This window comes from Lampris incognitus, chromosome 4, assembly GCF_029633865.1.
Source record: "Lampris incognitus isolate fLamInc1 chromosome 4, fLamInc1.hap2, whole genome shotgun sequence".
Lineage (NCBI taxonomy): Eukaryota > Metazoa > Chordata > Actinopteri > Lampriformes > Lampridae > Lampris > Lampris incognitus.
In genome coordinates, this window is record NC_079214.1 from 31,231,770 (window position 1) to 31,257,292 (window position 25,523).

General features: G+C 43.9%; 1 pseudogene; it reads left to right on the top strand.

Moving 5' to 3' along the window:
- The first annotated feature begins 14,255 nt into the window (after positions 1-14,255).
- Positions 14,256-25,523, top strand: part of LOC130112024 (zinc finger BED domain-containing protein 4-like) — a 40,030-nt pseudogene continuing 28,762 nt past the window's right edge.

Consider the following 25,523-nt stretch of genomic DNA (forward strand, 5'->3'; position numbering starts at 1 on the left):
CCATTGCATGGTTGAATTGTGATTTTAAAGATAATTCCATGTGGCATTTCTCACTTATTAGACAACATATGGTTAGAAGACAGTGGATGATATGCACTAAAGGTCATAGACAACACTTAAAAGATCTTTGAAATAATTTAAAATCAAGGTCTAAGATAAAATAAAGGCTAGACCTTCATGAGGCTATGGTGTAATGAATCCATTACTTTAAGTTATTATGTATGCTGATGCTGTGAATAAAACATAAGAAAAATGAATAAGACAAAGAAGAAGAAGCAGGAGAGAAAGAAGAAGAACAGAGTTGATGGACAACAACTGATGAAAGTAGGATATTGCAGTACTGTAGTCCTCTGACTTGTTTATCGGAGTATCACAATTTGCACAACAACCCAAAATGCTCAAAAAGCTTTCTGGTAAATGAAAAAATACTGGCGATTTATATGGCAGCTTTGCCCTCCATAAACCATTGTAACTGTCACAACAGCACTTGTGCAAAGATGACTATTAGGTGCATGCCAAAAACAAGATGTTCTTTCAAAAACAAGTGTGTATGATCAGAGAGAAAAGAAACAAAAGCACACCGTTTTGAAGTGAAAATTTTAAGAGAACTTAATAGAGCATGGCAAACAGTTAAAAACAAATGGGCCTACATGTTGTGACCTTATTAGCTTTCTTCAGGGCACAAAATGGTGCAACAAACAGGAAGGAAATAGGGTATAAGGAACACCCACAGGTAAAGGATGGGTGAAGCCTACAAACAGATTATGTGACAACTGACATAAACAGAGAGACCAAAAGTAAGTAGACACTTATAATTACACATAGATCGATCAATGCAAACCTTAATCACCAAGAAAGACAGAGTCAATCACCAAGCACACATTAAAAACAGAACGATTGCATATGATAGCACAAATGCATATGACATTAAATTATTTAAAGGACCACTTTGCCGATTTTCAACCTTATCTTTTCAACCTTGTAATCTATCTTTCTGAATTGGGGATATATTGTGCAAAATGGCTGCAGTTGTTGCCAATGTTGTCTCTGGAAAGTTTTTCTTTTTTCTCTCTCTGGGAAGTAGTTGCAAAATCTGTTCTGCCGGCACCAGCACCGTCATTTGACGTGTCAGTGACGTAGTTGGTGACAAGAAAGAACTAAGGGCAAGTTCATCTTGGGTTTCTAGTTCCTGCCTGCGCCTTAGCCTGGGGGCGTGCTATAGATGCCACTCGGGAAAAAAAACTTCCTTGTTCTCTTCGCCATGTATTGCAAACTAGCTACATTTCAAACAGTGAAGATGGCATCCCAAAATGAGTGCAGAGGATCTTATGGATGAGGATACATTTTAAAGTGTTTTAGCTGACTTGGATGTTCAACCATATTTATTCGAGCCAGAATATACGACCAAGAAAATCAGAATCAGAAATACTTCATTAATCCCTCAAGGGGAAATTGGGTATTGGGTAAATGCAGAGGAGAGAGGCCGAGGCTGCTGCTGCATTAGCCGAGCAAGAGGATATGGCCAGTGGAGACCATCCAGAACCTGAGCTGCCGAGTAGAGGTCTTCATGGGTCCATCCGAACCCTAGGACCCGAGACCCAAATGGGTTCTGAGCCAAATTTTATATGGTCAATTATGTCCAGGTCAGGTCCTGTTCTATTACTCATTCATTCATTCATTCATTCATTCATTCATTCATTCATTCATTCATTCATTCATTCATCTTCAACCACTTCTCTGGGGTCGGGCCACGGTGGCAGCAAGCTAAGTAGGGCACTGCAATGCCCTCCAGCTCCTCTTGAGGGATCTCAAGGCGTTCCTAGGCCAGATTGGACATGGAGTCCCTCTAGCGAGTTATGGGTCTACCGTGGGGTCTCCTCCCAGTTGGCCGTGCCTGGAAAACCTCCAAAGGAAGGCGCCCAGGAGGCACCCTAATTAGATGCCTGAACCACCTCAACTGGCTCCTTTCGACACGAAGGAGCAGCGGCTCTACTCCCAGCTCCTCACCTTATCTCTAATGCTGAGCCGAGACACCCTACGGGGGAAACTCATTTCAGCCACTTGTATCCACGATCTCACCCTTTCGGTCACTACCCAAAGCTCATGACCACAGGTAAGGGTTGGAACGAAGACTGACTGGTAAATTGAGAGCTTTGCCTTCCGGCTTGGCTCCCTCTTCACCACAACGGACCGATACAATGTCCGCATTACTGCTGATGCTGCACCAATCCGCCTGTCAATCTCCTGCTCCATCCTATCCTCACTCGTGAACAAGACCCCGAGATACTTGAACTCCTTCACTTGAGGCAACAACTCATCCCCAACCCGGAGGGAGCAATCCACCATTTTCCAGTAGAGAACCATGGCCTCAGACTTGGAAGTGCTGACTCTCGTCCCGGCCATTTCACACTCAGCTGCAAACTGCCCCAGTGCGCGCTGGACGTCGCAGTCTGATGAAGCCAACAAACCCACATCATCTGCGAAGAGCAGAGATGCAATTCTGAGGTTCCCAAAAGGGACACACTCCTCACCTTGGCTGCGCCTTGAGATCATGTCCATGAATATCACAAACAGAATTGGAGACAAATGACAACCTTGGCTGAGTCTGACACCCACTGAAAACATGTTTGACTTTGTGCCAAGAATGCAGACACAGCTCTCACTTTGGTTATACAAGGACCGAATGGCTTGTAGCAACTGCCCCGGTACCCCATCACTCCCGCAGTACCCCCCACAGAGTGCCCCAAATTACACGGTCGTAAGCCTTCTCCAACTCCACAAAACACATGTGAACTGGCTGGTCAAACTCCCATGCCCCCCTCAGCACTTCCACAAGGGTAAAAAGTTGGTCCGTTGTTCTACGGCCAGGACGGAACCTGCATTTTTCCTCCTGGATCTGAGGTTCGACAATCGGTTGGGGCCTCCTTTCCAGCACCCTAGAGTAGACTTTCCCACAGAGGCTGAGCAATGTGATGCCCCGATAATTGGAACACACCCTCCAGTCCCCCTTTTTAAATATGGGAACCATCACCCCAGTTTGCCACTCCACAGGTACTTTCCCCGACCTCAACGTGACACTGAAGAGGCGTGTCCGCCAAGACAGCCCAACAATGTCCAGAGTTTTCAGCATCTCAGGGTGAAACTCATCCACAACCGGAGCCTTGCCACCGAGGAGCTTCTTAACTACCTCAGAGACCTCTGCCAGGGATATGGGTGGGGCTTCCCCTGAGTCTTCCACTGAGGATGTGTTTGCCATGTTCAGGAGCTCCTCAAAGTGTTCTTTCCACCGCTCGACAACATCACCAGTCCGGGTCAACAGTTCCCCTACTCGGCTGAACACAGCGTAAGTCAAGCCCTGCTTCCCGTTTCTTAGTCACCAGATGGGTTGCCAGAACTTCTTTGAGGCCAACTGAAAGTCCTCCTCCATTGCCTCGCTGAACTCTTCCCACACCCAAGTTTTTGCTTCCACGACCACCGAAGCTGCAGTCATTCTGGCCTCCCGATACCTGTCTGCTGCTTCAGGAGACCCCTGGGCCAACCAAGCCCTAAAGGCCTCCTTCTTCAGCCTGACAGCTTCCTTCACCGCCAGTGTCCACCAGCGGGTTCTTAGGTTATATTAGTATTCTATTCTATTCCAGGCCCGTAGCCAGAAACATATTTTTGGGGGGGGGGGGTCGGGCAACACTGCCGAAAGCTACCGGTAAATAAAATTCCCACACTGTATACTATAGCCTAATACCCAACCGTACAGTAAATGTCAACGTATTAATGGCCCATAGATAATCATCAATGCATTAATAAATAAAAGTGGGTCTTACCTTATAAAAGCAGGTCCAATCGTCTTTTTTGTCTGCAAAAGATGTCCAGTACCTCTTCCGGCGTCATCACAATGTCTCTGTGCTCCGAGAGCAATGTCAGTCCATTAAGCCGTCTTTCCGTCATTGTACTGCGCATTTTGTCCTTGATCCTTCCCAGACGGGAAAAAACTTCTCTCGACATGGGCACTGGTGACAGGAAGCGTGGTCAAAACGCGGAGAAGCTTGAAGATGCTTGGAAACAACTCACTGTTACAGGCATTTAATGCCTCAATGGCATTTTGTGGAACATAAGTTGCATCTTTCCATTTATCCCCCCAGGCGTCAATTTCTGACTTTACAACTTCCAGATGCGATGACACTTCATCAGGATACAGGTTGGAGAGCGCTTGAGCTGAGCTGTCGTTCAGCATGCTGACCTTAGATGGCAGTAAGCAGCAGAGGTTGGAGATCTCATTTCTGTGTTTGCTGAAGCGTTCCTTCATCTGTGATGAATAAAAGTCAAGCATGACTATGAAAAGCTTTTGCCGGTAGTGATTTTCACAGGCCTTCAATGGATCCTCATTGCAGTCCATGCCTCTTCGTGGTCGAAATTCAACCCCATACTTGGCTGCTTGGGAAGAGGTCTTTTGGAAAATCTGCCTGAACTCCATCTCAGAGTTAGCCCTCATCTCATCTACCTGCTTAATAACAGCATCAGCAGCTGAAACGCAACTCACCAAGTCACAATTTTTCTTCTGAAGGAAGGTGGACAGGTGGTAGGTTTTTGCAAGCATCTTCTCACTCACATTCATGGACAGCATGAATTCTGCATTGTCAATTGAATTAAAGAGCTGAGTGGCTTTGACAGATGTGTCTCCTGTGAAGGTTTCACTGATTTTCTGCAGGCTGGATCGCACAGGGTCTAAAAGCTCGTTGAATGTAAATATTGCGTCGTGGCGTTCGACCCATCTCGTTTCACACAACTTCGTCAGTCGCGTTTTCTTGCAGTCGGGTAAAAGACGTTCCGTTTCGTGTCGCAGACTGCATGCAGACCGCAAAGCCGAATCATGGAAAAAAGTGCAGATTTCCGAGACAATTCCAAAGCAATTTCGCACCATTTGTACAGTGCAGCACTTGTTTAGGACCAAATTCAAACTGTGGCTGGCACAGTGCACATAAACTGCTTGCTTGTGCTTCTCTTTGATTTTAGCTTGGGCACCATTTAAACGGACACTCATGGCAGATGCGCCGTCTTATCCCTGGCCACGTAAAAACTGTAAATCAACGCCTGCATTTGTCAACTGACTTTCGATTGAATTGGCGATTGCCTCCCCGGTTAACTTCTCGATATCAACAAAGGACAAAAAATCCTCTCTGATGCTATATTGGCTGTCATGCTGGTTCATGTATCTGACACAGACAGAAAGCTGCTCCCGCCCTGAAACATCTTTCATTTCATCTGCCAACACAGCGAAACACTGCGCGGAGTTTACTTTCTGCACCAGTTTGTTTGTTATCACATCTCCAATTATGCTGATTATTTCATTTTGTACATCAGGACTGCAGTAGCTAGCGTTTGCTGCACATTTACTCAAGTGTTGTAACAGTACCGTGTCGCCAGATGTAGCCCTAAACCTGAGTAAAGCCCTGAAATTTCCATCATTGTGAGTTGGCTCATTCAATGTCACTGGTCCTCGATCAATATCACCTCTCAGGGCGAGTTCTTGGCGACCACAAAAAAATCAACGTTGCAATGATGCTTTTGAGTTTTTCTCTGTTTTCTTGGACTCGCTTTTTACTCTCAGAATCTAGCCTCAGTGAAATTGCATCCATTTTATTGTTGAGAACCATTTGGAAATTGTCCGCTTTCAAACATGCATCCTTGTGATATGCCTTTTGTGCATGGTCTTTGAACGTCTCTAAAGCATGTTTCCAGTCTGAGAAGTGGACATTAATTAGCTTGCCAGCTTTTCTGTGCCCTCCCTTGCCCACATGCTCGACTGCAAACGCAACACAGTGCTTACAAAAACAACCGTCGGACCTTGTTGAGTATACTAGCCAGCTAAACTGGTCAATCCAATGACGTTGGAAACGTAGTTTACCTCCTAGTTTTGTAGGGAATGTTTGTCCGATATTGGCCGTCCAGTCCAGTGAGTATATTTCTCTTCCCTGTTCGTCTGATATTTTCCCACCAATATAATCCACAAAGTCGTGTGAAAACGTTTCCGAGGTAGAGGGCGGCGGGCGGGTCTGCTAACTCTGGCTCCGTTTCCGAGGAGGAGGGCAGTGGGTCTGCTAACACTTGCTCCGGAAAATCGGTAACGTTGGTGACCAGATCATCTGTAATGTTCTTTTTTTTTGAGTCGGGACACGTTGAAACAAAAAAATCACTGATTTTACGAATATTAACTTTACTGCTCTTGCCTGATTTACAGGTAGCTTTCCATTGCTTTTGAAAAGCAAACTATAGATCGACCATTTAGCTAGCATAACCAGTGGCAGGTTGCTTAGCTGACTCGTCAGACCCCTGAGCCAATCAAAAGCGTGTGATTTTATTTGTTTTACGAAACAGACCAATAAGATACATCATGTTTGGAAACAAGACCAGCATATGGTCTGACAATGGGTCTGAGGATCTCATCCCGGTACCTAATGGCAGTCATGGTACCTCTGGCTAGCACGTAGAGGTCTGTGCGGCCCTCCAAGGATATGCCTGCCCAGACCATCACTGACCCACCGCCAAACCGGTCATGCTGGAGGATGTTGCAGGCAGCAGAACGTTCTCCACAACGTCTCCAGACTCTCTCACGTCTGTCACATGTGTTCAGTGTGAACCTGCTCTCATCTGTGAAGAGCACAGGGCACCAATGGCGAATCTGCCAACCAGGATGTTCTCTGGCAAAGGTCAATCGGGCTGCATGGTGTTGGGCTGTGAGCACAGGCCCCAATTGTGGACGTCGGGCCCTCATACCATCCTCATGCATTCTGTTTCTCACTGTTTGAGCAGAAACCTGCACATTAGTGGCCTGTTGAAGGTCGTTTTGTAGGGCTCCGGCAGTGCTCCTCCTGTTCCTCCTTGCACAAAGGACCAGATAGCGGTCCTGCTGCGGGGTTGTTGTCCTCCTGCGGCCCCCTCCACGTCTCCTGGTGTACTGGCCTGTCTCCTGGTACCTCCTCCATGTTCTGGACACTGTGCTGGGAGACACATCAAATCTTCTTGCCACAGCACGCATTGATGTGCCATCCTGGATGAGCTGCACTACCTGAGCAACTTCTGTAGGTTGCAGATACCGCCTCATGCCACCTCTGGTGGTGAGGGCACTAGCAAAATGAAAAACTAACCAAAGATCGGCCAGAAAAGATGAGGGCAGGCAAATGATCTGTGGCCACCACCTGCAAATCCATTCCTTTTATAGGGGTTGTAGACAATTTACCAACAGGCTAAATTGATTCACAAATCAGTGTTGCTTCCTAACTGTACAGGTTGATATCTCAAAAGTGTGATTGACTTGGAGCTACATTGCATTGCTTATGTGTTCCCTTTATTTTTTTGAGCAGTGTAGTTTGCAGCCATCTCAAAGCCCCAGTGAAAAACCAGTGGCTCCAAAGGCCAAATGGAAACCACAGATCCTGAAAATGTAATCACTGTGAAAACATTGAGAGCAACACGTTTATTGATGTTTTATCAAACAGCTCTTTCACAATGAATTCTTTACTATTCTAATCATAAAAAATAAAGGCGCATAACACCTCTCGGTAAATACATTTCAGTATAGTTACTCACAGCCCCCCGTATAGTTTTCACAGTTTATATTTTATGAAGTAGTCAGAGTGAGACATGTGCCCAGCAGGCTATTTGCAAAAGGAAACTTCTCTGTGCAAAAGAACTCAATTTCTGTCCAATCTTGTTGGTGAACTGCAGTTTGGCAGGGAAGAACATCCTATATGCAAACCTGTTGTTTCTCAGTTGTGACTTGACCATGAGTACGCTGCTCTTCTTTTTTTGGAGATTTCAGCACCGTGGTCAGGGTAGATACGTATGTACATCGGTTCCGTGGAATGAGAGAGATCTGGCCTCTCTTGCCAGTTTTATGATACGCTCCTTGGTCTGGTAATGGTGGCTCTGTACGATGAATGGGATGAATGTTTCCTTCTTGGAATGGCAATTCTATGAGCCCTGTCGACAACTGAAGGAGTGGGAAAAGCCTTTGTACCAAACGTTTCCTTCCTTCCATAAAGGGGGTTGGTTGTGAGCCCTCAAATTTCTCAGGTAAGACAGTTATAGGGGTATTGTTGCACCTCAATCTATTTTCTAGATCATCCGTCTACAGTCTGAGAGCCTCATTTTCCTTGGGAGAGGGCACAACAGTTGGATTCCAGGGCTACCAGTCTCGTTTCCATATCATTGAGAGATGTTTCCACTTCTTTAATTATTAGTTCATGCTGGTTGATAGTCGCTTGGTCAGCAGAGAGTTGGATGGATAGTTTTGCAACATGGTCCTCCATTGACGTCAGCAGTTTTTCATGTCCGCCAGGGTCAGTGGCACATTGCTAGCTGCATATTTTGACTATCTGTAACGCAGTGTGTTTGGATCCAATTGCAGAGAAGAGGCAGAGGCAGTTGGTAAGTACTAAGTCGCTTTACTGGACTTCAGCAAACACACAATAACCAAAAAACCACTACCAAACAGGGCAGGCAAAACTGCAAACAAGAATAGACATAAAATACTAAACTAAGGAAACACTCTCTCACACAGAGGAGGCAGACGAGGGTTCAGGAGACATGGGCTTCCGCAGACCAAAGCAAAGCCTCTCTTTGACTCAACAACATTATGTCTGCAAAGCACCCAGTCAAATAGTCCCCAGCACAGGAGCACCTCATCACCGGCCCATCAAGGAGCCTGGGCGCACGTGAACCAAAGCACCAATCAGGAGTTGGTGAGCCCAAAACACAGACCATGACAGGTGCCCCTAATCACAGGCCAACCAGTACGCAGGTGCCAATCATACTGGCTGATTGCGGGCCGACAGGGAAATGTCACCTGTTGGCTGCTGATCCTCTAGCTCACTATCTTGCGTTCTATCTTGACTATTATTGTTAGACTGCTCGTCTGCCAACTGGTTTTGTTTTTTAGTGGGCTTTCCTACGTTTATAAGCCTTTAGCATGCAATTGCACGGGTTAAGTGGTGATAAAGCATATATTATTCAATTTTAGATAGAATTTAAACAGAACTCTCCCAGTTTGCACCCTACTCTGTCATTAGTCAAACCAGAAGTCCGCCCACTTGATTTTAACTTTTTTTTGCAATGCTCTATTAAATGCTTTTTTACATTTTTTGTTTCAAAACAGTGTGCCTTTTTTCTTTTTGATCATATTTCCACATCCTTTACAGAAGGAGCACATTTGAAGATCTAATTGATAAAAGAATCCAAATAGTGCTCCTACCTCTTTCATTTTTCTTTCGAATGTGTTTATTCTGTGATCAAGAAATTAATTAAATCAAGCAAGTAAAAAAAAAAGTGAATAGAATTTAATCACATGACCAGCTCTTTCTTCATCTTGTCATCCTAAATTTGTCCACCCCTCCTCGTGGGTGGCGAAGTATTGACGTATGACGTAGGACATGTAGACCTACTTTGTGGGTTTTATTTGATTAAACAGATTTGACGGAAATGTGCCTTAGTTTGCATTAATTTATTTGCATTATTTAATTATTCAATTGAAATTTATTTAAAATTGGATGGAAGCATGACTATAGTATGTATTTCCTATTCAGAACTTAAATGACTGTTTTAACAAAACTAACGAGTAACTAAACCCTAGACCATTTTAGTGAGTTTGCTGACAGCTACAGGTTAAAAACCATGTAAAGGTTAAATACATGCCAGTCTTGTCTTGGTAGTCTGTGATGTTAGCATAGCAAGATAAACACAGTTGCAGCTAATGACATATGGGTCCGTTTATGTATGCCAGCACGGTATTGACAAATACATATAGAGCTAGCACTAACAAAAAAAACCCCAAAAAACGTAATATTCCTGTCAGTGCTAGTTCAATGGCACACCTACAGATGGATGACAAATTAAAGGAAAAACTTGAATGCTTGAGCCCTACAGTGAGGGGTGCGGGGGCTCTGTTATGCTGTAGGGTGCATTTTCCTGGCATGGTTTGTGTCCACTTGTCCCATTAGAGGGAAGGGTCACTGCAAATCAATACAAAGTTATTCTGAGGGATCACCTTTACCCTATGATAAAACACTTCCATCCTGATGGGAGTGGTCGCTTCCAGGATGAAAATGCTCCCATCCACAGGGCATGAGGAGTCACTGAATGGTTTGATGATATGAAAATGATATAAATCATATAATATGGTCTTTGCAGTCACCAGATCTCAACCCTATTGATCATCTATAGGAGATTTTGGACCGACGCGTTAGACAGCGCTCTCCACCACCATCATCAAAACATCAAACAAGGGAATATCTTTTGGAAGAATGGTTTTTCATCCATCCAGTAGAGTTCAGACTTGTAGAATCTATAACAAGAAAGAATCAGTAATACTTTGTCATTTCACCTCATGTACTTATGCACATGAAGTGAAACAAAATGCCGTTTTCCCCAGCCCACAGCAGTGAAACATACAGACAAAAACACATTCAAGAACACATATTCAAACGAACACATATATCTAAAAAAAAATAAAAAATCATTGTCCAAGGGAACAAACGCCAGCCAGGATGACTGTCGGAACCGCTGGTCTGCATGGGCTAGCAGTTAGCCTAGCCTGCCCTGATACGCATCCTGTCAGACCGCCCTCTGTGTTTCCTCCTCAGGCGCAGCTCCAGGCAGGGGCCGTGGTCCCTGTGGCAAATGGAAAAAGCAGACCAAGCCCTCCCAGCCGATCTAGTGCCAGCTCTCCCAGCCAGACACCCTTGACCCACCTCCCCGCACTCCACACGACATCAAAAACACCAGTCAACGCCAGATGAGGCCTCTGCCAGACCATTCTCGGTGTTATTGGAACTGCCGGTCTGCATGGGATAGCAGTTAGCTTAGCCTGCCCCACTTCTGCGTCCTGTCAGACTGCCCTCAGTGTTACCTCCTCGGGTGCAGCTCCGGGCAAGGCTGCGGTCCCTGGGCCCACAGCGCAGCTGACCATGCTCTCGCAGTTGATCCAGTGCGAGCTGTCCCAGCTAAAAAACAAAGACAAAAATTTAGACGTAGACATGGACAAAGACACTGCATCGACAGTACAGGGTGAGGCCAGCGCAAATGTGAATTCGCGCCGCCATCTTTCCTCACCGGTACTGGGTGAGGCTGCTGCGAATGTGAATTTGCGCCACCATCTTCACACACCAGAAGTGGAAGGGGACAACAAGGAGCATTGTCGCTGTTCTGGAGGCTTGTGGAGGCCCAAAAACTTACTAAGAAAATGTATGTTGGTTTTTCCTTGTTTGTCACCCATCTGTACATCAAACAGATCCATTTTCAATGTTATTAATTACAGCTGCATTTACCCTGTCATGCTTAAATCACAGAGTACCAAGACCAACGTGTTGTGTATTCGACCTTTAGATGGTTTTTTAGATGGTTTTTAACTGGTTGCAGTTAGTTACTCTTAAAAAAACAAAAACAAAAAGGTGGGCGTCCATCTATTCCGTTGCCTACCAACATGGGGATTGCTGGTTCGAATCCCCGTGTTACCTCTGGCTTGTTTGGGTGTCCCTACAGACACAATTGGCCGTGACTGCAGGTGGGAAGCCGGATGTGGGTATGTGTTCTGGTTGCTGCACTAGCGCCTCTTCAGGTCGGTCAGGGCATCTGTTCAGAGGGGAGGGGGAACTGGGGGGACTAGCGTGATCCTCCCATGCAGTATGTCTCCCTGGCGGCTGGCGACTCCTCATGTATAGGAGGAGGCATGTGGTAGTCTGCAGCCCTCCTCAGATCAGCAGAGGGGGTGGAGCAGTGATCACAATGGCTCGGTAGAGTGGGGTAATTGGCTGGATACATTTGGGGAGAAAAAAAGGGGGGGGGGAATCCACAAAAAAAAAACTATCACATTTAATCGATGTTTACTCCAATACAGATTGTATTCATAACATAGAGAGAGGCACAGGCATTATGGTAGCCTTCCCAGAGGCATTAGTTCAATTTAGTAGTCTACTTGAAGTATGCAGTAAACCTTAGTTGTATTGTACAAACATATACACTTATGATCTGTAATTTTCATGTCATACTACAATCAAGGATGAGAAATTGTGGAAAATAGGTTTTTACAGGTGTAGCAATGATAGTATGTGTTCATATTAAAACAGCTAGGAAGGAGGACAGAACACATGTATGCATGTTTAAAAAAATGTGATAGCATGGGCTTGCTTGCCAAGTGCTGCCAAAGGCCTCTCACTCTCTTTTTTTCATGATACTGCCCTGGAATGCTATGCCTCCAATATGTCCCTTGGTTCCCAGGTACGTACAGTATGTGTCACTATATGCATGTGTTTTTCACATGTATTTGGTTTTTGTGTGTATTTGTGTGTATTTGTGTGTGTGTGAAACCCCCAGTGAGACATCGTGGTCCCACAGACTTATTCAACAACACAAATAAAAATCAATAAACAATCTGAAGTTCTCACCTTAAACATTGTTGAGTTTTTAGGCCTTTCTGTTTTTCCAATGAATATACAAGCTGGTCAGGACCTTAGTGGGTTAGACAGGTCTTGTCCCTGGGCGAGATTAGATAGTGTCTCTAAAACAAGTTAAAGAAAATTGAGGGGCCGAGGAGAAGAGGGGGAAAGGAGAGTAGAGGAGAGAAGTATCTATGTGAAATAGGGACACTGCAGGTCAAATCAATTGAATACAGTCTGATGCTGAAAAAAGAGAAAGGGGATTTATTGAGGGGAGACAGGAAGAGCTGGACATATTCTAGATGATAAGCAATTCAAAATTCACTCTGAGTTTGTATAAAACAGTCATTTAGTCTGAACAAAGTAAAAAAAAGAACAGCAAGGTAAACAATAAAAAAGAGTGGATGCAGACTTGTACGATACGGTAAAATTGATTGCTCCTCAGAAATATTAAACCGGTGAGTTCCATCTTCAAAACCAGATTAGAAATCTGCTACCAGCTTTTCCATTTCACATATTGACAGGTCTCTGTCAGCCAGCCAACCATCTCCCTTCTGTCACATATCCATCCCATCATGCACCACTCTGCAACTGGTTGCGGTCAGGTTGAGAAAAAAAAAGAAGCTTCATCTTCTCCATATATTATAAGATGCTATTTTACACAAAAATCTAGATATAAGAGAAAGAGGAATATTGTTAGCTTCTGTCATTAACAGATGTATATCATTTGGTATTTTGCAATGAATTGGATTCTCCATTCTTCCAAAAATAAGCCTTAATTTGATGTATTGATGATGATAGTGGACAGTGCTATCTAACACATTGGTCCAAAATCTCCCATAGGAGATCACAGGCAATTTGTATGTCATTTGTATGAAATTTGTATTTGTATGTGTCCTAGACAGTTAATCTGCAAATGGAGTTCAGGCTCTACACCTGCAAACGCAATCAAGAACTGCTTATAATAACTCCATCCTTTGGATGATCTATGGGATAAGAAGAGCACAGGGTTTTTACACATTTATTGCCACCACCGGTCCCCCTCTTCTGCATGTATGATCAGCTAAACAACCAATCAGCATTGCTTCTCCAAGAGGGGGACAATCACCACAAATGAAACAAGGAAACGTAGAAATGAAAAATGAAAATATTTATCTGATAAGACGTAGAAACAGAAACAGATGCTGACATGCGTTCAACAAAACATAATTAAATCGATCTTATCAGTTATATCAGTTTCGGAAAGCAGTTATAGTGATAAAGAATAGAACCAGATTAAAAAAAGAAAAAAGGGGGAGAAAGGACTTAGAAGGATGTAATCCAGAGAGTGTTCCAGGGAGTGTGTGAGGCAGATGCTAGCAGTGTGTGTGTGTGTGTGCATGTGACATGTCCACCGATGTGTATGTGACATGTCCACCTGTAAGTGAATGGGACAAGTCCCAATAAATTCTGGTGTATGAGATCCGTGACTTATTGTAGTGCCTCCGAGCAGCAGACAGGCTCTGCAGCCACCCACAGGCCCCGCAATCGTGCAGACAGCCCACAACCAAAAGAACACCCAGAGCCCAAAGCACCACAACCCCAGAGGAACACTGAATCCACAGGGGGCCCAGGAGCTCACAGAGCAACACCAACACATGCCCCCGAGGAACACAAACCATTCCCCAAAAGCACAAGCCAGGCCGGCACCCCTGAGGCACATCCCCCATTGCCTACCCCAAGATATATGCACAGGACCCAAGCCACAGAAAGCAAGCACAGACCGGCGGGCCCTGGGACTGACAGACTGGTGCACCACCTGGACCCACCCAGTAGGCAGGCAGAGGAGGCCCCATGACCATCCACACCCGAGATCTCATCTGGATTGAGATCTGGTGACTACGAAGGCCATAGTATATGATTTACATAATTTTCATACTACTCCAGTGGCGAACCTTGGCCCTGGAACCTGGGCCTTCAGTAGGACCACATGCGGCAAAAAAAAAAAAAAAAAAAAAATCAAACATAGCAATAAATACAATAGCCAGAGCCATGTCACATGGAAGTTCAGCATATTAAATGTTTCTTTGCCCTAACTGGCTTCACAACACACAAAGGTGATTCCGGGAAAACCTTATAATCCAGCTTCTAGTACACCCCTCTGGTCAACTGTTTACAAACACACTAAAAATAATTTACAGGTGCCTCATTAGCACAGCAGACGTCAGCAAAAGTTGCATAATTTCAAGACAGAATAAAACAGAGAAAACCAGCCGATTACTAAAAAAAGCTGCGTACTCACCAAATGAAGACCACTTGAAAACAAAGTCCATCCTGCGATCCTTTTTAACAAAGTGTGCAATTGCTGAGTCGTACACTTTGTCCTTTGACTTCAACTCCATAAGAAGTTCTTTCTCAAAGCCAGGGCTGACAGACGAGCCTGTCCAGTACTGTTTCTTGTGTATGTTTTTATCCTTTTCAGTGCTGAGAATGTTCTCTCCACGGAAGCTGTGGACACAGGGATGGTTAAGACCAGGCAAGTGAGAAGGTGGAGTTGGGGAATAGATCAGAAGGACTCCGTCCTTCGCAGTCAGACATAGCGTACATTACACAAAGCCCAATCTTCAGATAGGATATGTCGAAGAGGCACTCATAACTTTCCTCCAGACTGCCGAGAGCCATGTTGGGGGCCCCTTGTCGGGATTAAAACGCAAGCAATTCCAGCAGTACAGCATGTTGGTGCGCAGGCTGCCCATTAGCCACAGATAGCAACTGTGCTAGTTTGAAATTGCCTCTGGTTAGCTCTTGATAGCTTGCACCAATCCTGGCAAGACGGGTGATGGTCGACCTTTCTGGTTATTTCCAGTTTTTCCTGAAAAGGCAATATAGAAAATAAAGTTTCTATTACCTCAGCCACACGGTCTTCTTCTTCACTAATTTCCGCCATTTCGCTGCTCTCTAAATCCTTTGTTGTGGTTTTGTCGTCTCTTTTCCCCCTTGCACTGACGGTACTTCACTACGTTCGCGGGTCGCTTAACAAATTCGCGAATACCCGGAAGACGTCGGGATATTGTCCCGCCCACAACTGAACAAAATATAATTGGCTGAAACAACTGTCAAAATAAAATTCATGCCCACATTGACTTGAATTACACAGGCATTCGGTTACAGCTACCGAAGGTCCTGGCACTGGGAGCTGCTGATTCACCCAGATACCATCGGAAGAGAATTTGTGATTGGTCCATTTCCCATTCCATTATATTAACCCACTGTTTGCAAAGACAAATGAGTCCAAGTTTATAACGATGATCTAGAAATTATCACTATTATTTCAGTGATTAAAAATTTCAAAAAAATTATTAGGGGGTACAAACATTATTTCAATATTTTTTCTTGGGTATTCACTGAATACTTTGGTTCCCCTCTGTACTACGCAAACAATTCAGTGACCCATTGTGCCATGTGGATGGGGCATCGTCATCCTGAAAGAGACCACTCCCATAAGGATAGAAATGTTTTATCATAGTATAAAGGTGATCACTCAGAATAACTTTGTACTGATTTGCAGTGACCCTTCCCTCTAAGGGGACAATTGGACCCAAACCACGACAGGAAAATGTCCCACAGCATAACAGAGCCCCAAGACCCCTCACTGTAGGGCTCAAGCATTCATGTGTTTCCTTTAATTTGTCACCCGCCTGTAGGTGTGCCATAGAACCAGTACTGACAGAATATCAACAGTTTTTTTTGTTTTGTTTTGCTTTGTTTATTTATTTATTTTTGTGCTGGCTCTGTATGTCTTACTGTCAGTACTGATACATGTGTTGGTACACATAAATTAAGCAGACCATATCATTAGCTGCATCCAGAGTACCAAAACCAGAATGGCATGTTTACCTTTACATGTTTTTATTTTTATTTGTTATGTTTTAGGGATTTTTGTCGCCCTTTTCTCCCCAATTGTCCTTGGCCAATTACCTCACTCTTCCGGGCTGTCCCAGTCGCCGCTCCACCCCCACTGCCGATCTGGGGAGGGCTGCAGACTGCCACATGCCTCCTCCGATACATGTGGAGTCGCCAGCCGCTTCTTTTCACCCAACAGTGAGGAGTTTCACCAGGGGGACGTGGCGGGTGGGCGGATCACGCACTTCCCACAAGTCCCTCCCCTCCCCGAACAGGCGCCCCGACCGACCAGAGAAGGCGTTAGTGCAGCGCCCAGGACACAGACCCACATCCGGCTTCCCACCCGCAGACACGGCCAATTCTGTAGGGACGCCCAACCAAGCTGGAGGTAACATGGGGATTCGAACCGGCAATCCCTGTCTTGGTAGGCAATGGAATAGACCGCCACACCACCCGGACGCCCCCAAACCTTTACATGGTTTTTAACCTGTAGATGTCAGCAAACTCACAAAAATGGTCCAGGGTTTAGTTACACGTTCTGAATAGGAAATATCACAATATAGTCATGCTATAGAATAACTTTGTATTGATTTACAGGGACCCTTCCCTCAAAGGGTACAAGTGGACCCAAACCATGCCAGGTAAATGCCCCCAACAGCCTACCAGAGTCCCTGGACCCCTCACTGTAGAGGTCAAGTATCCAGGTTTTTCCTTTTTAATTTGTCACCAGTCTGTATGTCAATGTGATGGAAGATGTAGGAAAAGGATGGATTTTAGTTTTTTTTGCTCTCTGAAGAAACCATTTGCAATTGTGTTAAATTTTCATAGCAATTAAGAGTGATGGATGAAAGCAGAAAGCTAAGGTAAAAACATAAAAAGAAGGATTAAAATTGCTAAAATAAGCTAAAGGGGTTGAATACACCCCTTATGTTAGGGAAAGCAAAGCTAAACAGGTTAGTCTGATTTCAAATAAGCAGATAATGCAACTATCTGTGTTTTCGTATCATTGGAGACAATTACGGCTGACAGTATTTTGCCTAGTAGGGGCAGTCAAGTCATTCCCCTACCTCTGTTTTATAAATAACTACCCATTTTAAGCCTTTGCAGTAAAATTATGTGTTCAAATTAGTAATAAATATTTGGCCAGAAAAAAAAGAGGGGGGGGCATGGAATAACACATAATAGAGAAATGTCGTGAGTTGGCTACAGAAAGACACAAAAAGCTGTGGGTGCAAACATAAACCGCTCCTTACAAATATTTGATTTCTGAAAATGCTCAGCATGCAAAACAAAACAAGTTTTCCAAATAAGCCAGGCTGATTTTATTTATTTCCAGTGCAAGTCATTTGATAGATAGATTGACAAACAGTCAGAGACAGAGAGATCGATAAATAGATAGTACGCACATTGGTGAGAGTTCTACACTTAACAAACAGCCCAAATTTAGTTTAGACGAATATATCTGCAATGTACAGAGTATTCACACAATCACTTTTTGCGCAAGCAAACACACACACACACACACACACACACACACACACACACACACACACACACACACACACACACACACACACACACACACACACACACACACACACACACACACACACACACACGTGAGGTCAGTGGTAACCTGGCAGTTTTAATAAGAGGACAAAATCTACCCAACCCAAACTAAACTGACCTCTAATTAGCGCTCTTGGCAAATAAGACTTACACACACACTCACACATACACACACACACACACACACACACACACTCACAAACACATGCACACAAACACACAACGCTGGTGGGTGTAGGTTTTGTGTATGTGTGTGTGTGTGTGTGCATCTGAGTGTGTATATTACTGAGCATGCCTCCAAGCTCATATGTGGCAGTGAGAGGTAGGGGCTAGAGGTGATACTGCTGGCTCTCAGGGCCAGACAAGGCAGCCAGTCAACCCAGAGAAGAGGGCTCCATCCCAGGATGAGGCTGCTGGCTGGCTTGTCTCTTTGCCCAGGATCTAACATACTCTGTAGGCCCTAGGTCTCAGACCCAACTACCTCTGTAGGGCTACTGTCACATCACATAAACAAATAATCTCGCTCTCTTTCTCTCAATCGCACTCTTTTTTGTTTTTTGGTCACATTCTTTCTTATTCTATGTTTTGATATCTGACTCTGGCAAATTTGCTCACTTCGTCACTGTCTGTGCATATCCATGTCTCTCTCTCTTTATTATATCTCAATATTATTCCTCTTTTCTCAAATTAATGTCATTCAACCGAATTTAAAAAAAAATTGATTTCAAAATCCAAAATGATCAAAAAAGATAACGGCAAAAATTATAAAAGCAAAAACACTACTACTACTACTACTACTACTAATAATAATATAATGATGAGGATGATGATGATAGTGATAATAATAATAATAATAACAAATAATAACAATATTTCTAATAATTTATAAAGTCAGAATACTATAAAAGATCATGGTAATGATGACTACCAGGACTACTACTGCTACTACTACTACTACTACTACTACTACTAATAATAATAATAATAATAATAATAATAACAATAATAATAACTGTGATGGACTGGCGGCCTGTCCAGGTGTCTCCCCACCTGCCGCCCAATGACTGCTGGTATAGGCTCCAGCATCCCGCGACCCGACTTCGGATAAGCAGCTTGGATAATGGATGGATGGATAATAATAATAACAATAAGGATTTTTTTAATGTAATGTATAAAATTAGAATGCTTTTTAAACATCATTACCAGGCAGGCTATATAAATAAACAACAGAAAGAAGTGACAACTTGCTCTGTCTTCCATGATAAAGAGGTAAAGACAGTTCCATGATCCCCTTTTTTTTTGTAATTCGCTGACAAACCTGATTTTACCAGTGCTACCTTATTAAAACAGCACTTGCTGTTTACTGTATTTCCAGGACTACAGGTCGCACCGGAGTAAAAGCCGCACTCAGCAAAAAACGCATTCTTGTAAGGAAAAAAAAACTTATATAAGTCGCTTCGGCGTATAAGTCGCATTTATATGGTGGTAAAGTATTTTCAATTAAGTTACAAGATTAAACATTGCCACCTAGTGGCTTTAGTGAAAGGCAGCATATTCGTCTGACAAAATTACATTGTAAAAATCGCTTTGAAATATCGCAGGACCAGGCAGACAAGTGAAAAAAAACAGCGACTTATAGCCCGGGAAATATGATAAGAATTTATCCGGTCTTATGAGCAAGCACATACGGGTAGAGACAGACAGATGGTAGATTAAAAACATTTTGGCAGGGTGTGGAGTGATGTGACATGTTAATGTCACATAGATGTCACATAGCCTGAATTTCCAACACTATACTAAGACACCATCAAACAGGACCTTTCTCCACCACCGGACAGTTTACACTGATTCTTAACATACCACAAGTGAGCGAATGCCTGGACAGATCACTTGTAAAAGTATCCTGACAGGATCCGACAGTGTCTCAAATTCACAAAACAGGAACCAATCATCTTGCATTATGGGTACCCCCCCTTCTCCCGCCCCCCCCCCGCCTTTCTCCCGCCTTTTCCTATTTTTTTCCTGACAAAAATGAGTGAGTACCAAAATCTTAATACAGAAAATATTAAGGTATCAAATTTGAAGTTATTGTCATTGCATGATCAGTTCCATCAACAGCACATACTTAGTTGGTAACTTAGACTGACCAGACCATGAAATGAATCAGTCTTTCTTCGACCATGGAGTGGGAAGCCAGATGGTTGTTGGATTGAGGGCAGATTTTGTCCAACAAACAGATGTTGAGGTGAAACAAGTCTGCAAAACTTCGCAAAAAACAGAGTCGAAGCGAACCATTTCTAGACCAAGTGAAGCATCATTTGCCCTGTTTGCTGACGCACAGAGCTGGATAGGACAGGTTGATTGAAAGCACTGAAAGTACTGCTCATATTGTGTTATGTCATCGATGGATGTTACATTCAGCACCATAATGAGCTGCTTCCCCAGTTTGGCACAGCTAAAACTGCTTGGACGTGGTTCTGGGTGACCGTGTCAAAACCGCATCAATAAGCCCAATAACAAAAAAAGAGAGAATAGAAGAGCGAAAAGAGCAGAGACAGTCCTCCGTGAAACACCAAATGGTATGTTGGACGTACAGTGTGTTTATTTTGTGTATGTCTCTGTGTTTGTGTGTGCGAGTGAAACTGCATTCCGTGATTCTTTGTGTTTGGACGTACAAGCACGGGTGGACCATTATTAAAGCTTGGGAAAAGCTTTAGGTAGTTTGTGTGTGTGTGTGTGTGTGTGTGTGTGTGTGTGTGTGTGTGTGTGTGTGTGTGTGTGTGTGTGTGTGTGTGTGTGTGTAAGCAGAATGCCAGAGTACTTAAGCCTGTCTGGTAGCATTATATTTTGCCAACTGTAATTGCTGCTGAGGGTGTTTTTTTTTCTTCCAAGGGATACACAGTCATACGTATTCGTACAGACATAATCACACACAAAGCACATACACGTGAACACACACAGACCCAGACAGACAGAGACACACTCGTTCTCTTGCTCTCTCTCAAACACACACACTCGCACGCACGCACGCACGCACGCACACACACACACACACACGGAGTTAGGTACTTCAAATAGTCTATCTGTCATCTTAAGTGGGTTTTTAACCAAATTCTAAACTGTTAGCCTTAGTATAAGTAACTGACAAGATGATCAGATATATAATTTATATTGTGTATGAATGAGCGTGTGCAAAAAGTATTACAAGTATCAGTGTTTTCTTTCTTGGTCTCTTTCTCTGTCTACCACCCCTCCCCATGTTTCTCTCTCTCTGACTGTCAGAGGAACTTGACCCTGCCTCACCTAAACAGGGCCACTATTGGCTGAAATCAAAACCAAACCACCGGATGAACCACAGACTTGCACGCACGCATGCACGCACGCACGCACGCACGCACACGCACACACACACACACACACCAAACAATAGGACCACAGACACTTCATGTTCTGTCTGAGACAGATGCAGGGAGAGAAAGAGTAAGGGAGAGAGAGAGAAAGAGAGAGAGAGAGAGAGAGAGAGAGAGAGAGAGAGAGAGAGAGAGAGAGAGAGAGAGAGAGAGAGAGAGAGAGAGAGAGAGAGAGAGAGAGAGAGACAGACAGACAGACAGACAGACAGACAGACAGACAGACAGACAGACAGACAGACAGACAGACAGACAGACAGACAGAGAAACAGAAGGAAAGAAACAAACAAGTGAACAAGAGATGAAAAGAGACAGAGGAAGCTAGACTGGCCATCCCAGAATAGAACAGACTGGCAAGAATCAACCACAAGACCAGGGCTTGGTTACAGTGGCAATTTATATAATTTCTCTGAGGGCAACTGAGACATAAATTCTGCCTCACATTTGAACACACACACACACACACACACACACACACACACACACACACACACACACACACACACACACACACACACACACACACACACACTACAGTACAGTACAGTACACATGCTATGATGCTGTGATGCTGTGTCAAATAAAGCCATGGCTCCAGAGTCCATAATTAGTGTCCTGTGTCATTTTCCTCTATTTATCAAACATTTCAAAATATACACAATATACACAAGCTACATAACTTTAAAAAGTCCACTTTTTCCATAAAAGTCCAAATGCTATCAATGAACATGTTAAACAGGCATCAAAACATCTCATCCTGACAGTCATAGAGTATTTGATAAAAATCAACAGCTCTCAGCTTGAGAATGAATCTTCCTATGAATAACATCAAATAACACTTCAGGATCTTCTTTAATCAATCTTTGATCCAGTTTATTACTAGATAAACAAAGTCATTTGCAGGGAAACAATAGTGCAACAAAGTGAACCATAAAACAACAGAGATTGGGGCTTTACAAGCAAAAGCTGCACCACGGCAAATTCTGCATTGTGTGCAGAGTGACTCATCATACCTAGCAGGGCATGCTGAATATAACTTGACCCTGATAAGCAACGATATGCATATCTGTGCACTGTAGAATTGGTAGGGAATTCTGGTAACAATTTCCTGGTTTTGTGAACCCTTTTGCAAACAACAGCAATAAAAAAAAAGAAATCTCACAGTTGGACAGCTCTTAGAAAGTGGCAAACTGCAGTGGTCAGGTAGCTGAAGAGCAAATAGGTTCAATGCTAGTTCAACCACCAGGAATGTTGGTCATCAGCTACCCTGAGTACAACAAGAGAAAAGAGTGTTCTCTAACAGGCAAACACAGCAATGCCCCCAATTTCAACCTTAATCTTGTCAAAAAACACATAAATTAAAAATCAAATTTAAAAGGAAAATAATTTGCATTTCTCATACATATAAACACTGGGGCACGCAATTTTCTTAGTATAATTTGTGGAAAATTTTCATAACCCTCTTACAGCTATGGGTTATTCAAATAATCTGAGAGAAAATTAAGACACTGTGTTTCTCCCTGCGTCTGTTTTCTGGATCTCAAAATCTCATGTGTGCTCCCCTGATTAATTGAGGCTTTACTGCTCCTGGTAGAACCTCAACCAATCAGGAGAGCTATCTATTAAGGGCCAGTCCTACTGCCTGTCAATCATTCGCATGCACAGCCTTTCTTGTCAGTTTTCTTGTCATCACTATGGATCTTGTAGAGCTGGATAAACTAAATAACATTCATATTAATAAATACTTCACCTTTAAAGACAAAAGTAATTCACAATGTCATTGTTGGGTTAACTAAGAGACTTGCTGAAGGAAAAATATTTTTACATGCATATATGAACAACTGCTATACATTTTACACTCCATGATGTAATGTTGGACAGAGATTGCCACACACCGTGCTGGTGCTTTGGGTATACCGATATTTATAAACACTTCACCTATAAGTACAAAAGTGCTTCACAACATCAATGCTGGGGTAACCAAAAGATTTACTAAAAAAAATAATTTTGCATGCATAGATTATCAATGAAGAAACTTAGGCATGTATGTGAACCTGGTTTGGAGGGTGGGGTTACAGGAGAGGAAAGGAGGAAGCAGGGGGAGGTGGATTTTTTGGCGAAGTCAGCATTGCTCACGCAGTGTGCATTTTAACTTCTGGAGTGATTCTGAATTCCTGGCTCATCTAGAATAGAGTAAGTATCATCTTTCTTGCTTAACAAGTTGCTATTAGTCTTATTCCAGCTGCCTGAGTATTAGTCCTTTTCTCTATAGATCTGCGGCTGGTTCCTAGTGGGAACTAGTGGGATCTTATTCTAGCTGTAGCTGTCTTATTTTAGCTGTAGCTGTTTTTCACCTAGTGTGTCCTTAAATATTTCTTGTTGCCTAGCTGTTTTGACTTAGTTATCCTTTTAGCTTATAAATATATTCCTTGGTAACTTGCTGTTTGCAGTTTTAATAGTTTTGTGTGAAGTTTGATAGAGTTTTACATAAGTGACCAGTTTCTGGGCAATAGGCCTACTTTCATTTTAGCTCTTTGGCCAACTGGGTGCTAAGTGGCCAGGGTGGAGACAATTAGCAATCTGTGTTCTTTAAATCACTGCTGCTACTTGGAAGCGTCAGGTAAACAAGCCGAGGGCAAACAGGTCTAGGCTGAACGAAGGCAAGTGCGACTTTTTCCAAGCCAAGACTTCATCAAGTAAGGACTGCTCTTTTTAGATCCGGTCAGTCATCTGTATTTTGAGTACCTAGTATAGACTATGTGTTTCCTTCGCATTCCTGTTCTTTCCTCTTCCCGGGACTGGCATAGATGTTGGGTCACTCCTAGGCACTGTGACGCTACCAATCTCATCTATTCCATTCTCTCTACTCACGTTGAGCAAGTGGTGATGGGAGGGCTCTGGAATTGCCAGTCTGCGGTGCCGAAAGCTGAGTTTATCTCAGGCTATGCATCGTTGCTCCCTCAACTTTCTTGCTCTAACTGAGACCTGGATCATGCCAGAAAACACTACCACACACCCGCAGCAGTCAGATGTGTACCCTTTTTTTTTCTCACACTCCCAGAGCTGGAAGACAGGGTGGTGGTACTGGCCTGCTAATCTCCCCGAAATGGAAATACTCTCTTGTTTCCATTCCACAATTTTCTCTGCCCTCTTTTGATTTTCATACTGTTACTGTCTCTTATCCAGTCAGACTCACCATTGTGGTTGTGTACCTCCCACCAGGCCCCCTTGGTGAGTTTCTGGAGGAGCTTGACACACTTCCCTAATGATGACTCTGCATGTATCCTTCTCGGTGACTTCAACATCCACACTGACAAGCTAGATCCTCTTCTCTCTTTCCTCTCCTGCTTTAAACTTCACCTCTCACCCTCTCCTCCTACCCACAAGGCCAGCAACCAGTTGGACCTTATCTTTACTAGACACTGTCCTATTTCCAGTCTCTCTGTTACTCCCCTCCAGCTCTCTGACCACTATTTCATGTCCTACTCCCTCAGCCCCATCCCCCTACCCATATGGTTTCCACCCGTAGACACCTCCACACTCCTCTCTCTGCCACTGATCTTTTTTCCTCTGTTACCTCTATCCTCCCTACACCTGAATCTTTCTCTCTCCTATCCCCTGACACTGCTACGGATCTTCTTCTCTCTACTCTTTCCTCTTCTCTAGACAATCTCTGTCCTCTCACCTCCAGGCCTGCACGCCCAACTTCACCTGCCCCTTGGCTGTCCAACTCAGTATATACTGACAGACGGAGCCTAAGAGAGGCAGAGCGCAAATGGAGAAAAGGCAAACTCCCAGAGGACCTTCTCAACTTCCAATCTCTTCTTTCCACTTTCTCCTCCTCCCTTTCTGCTGCTAAAGCTGCCTTCTATTGCTCTAAAATCCAATCCTCTGCCTCTAATCCTAAGAAACTCTTTGAAACCTTCTCTACACTTCTTCAACCTCCTCCTCCCTTCTCCCTGATGACTTCGCTAACTTCTTTGACAAGAAGGTAAACGACATCAGATCCTCCTTTTCTCACCACCCGGTTAGCGCTCCTTGCACTAGCCCAACCTCTGCACCCTCCCTCACCTCTCCACATCCCACCCTATCCCACCTCGCTCCCCTCTCCCCCGACAAGGCCCTCAACCTCATCATATCCAGTCGCCCCACCACATGCTCCCTTGACCCGGTCCCCTCCCCTCTTCTTCAGTCTATAGCACCTGAACTCCTTCCCTTTCTAACTCACCTCATCAACACCTCC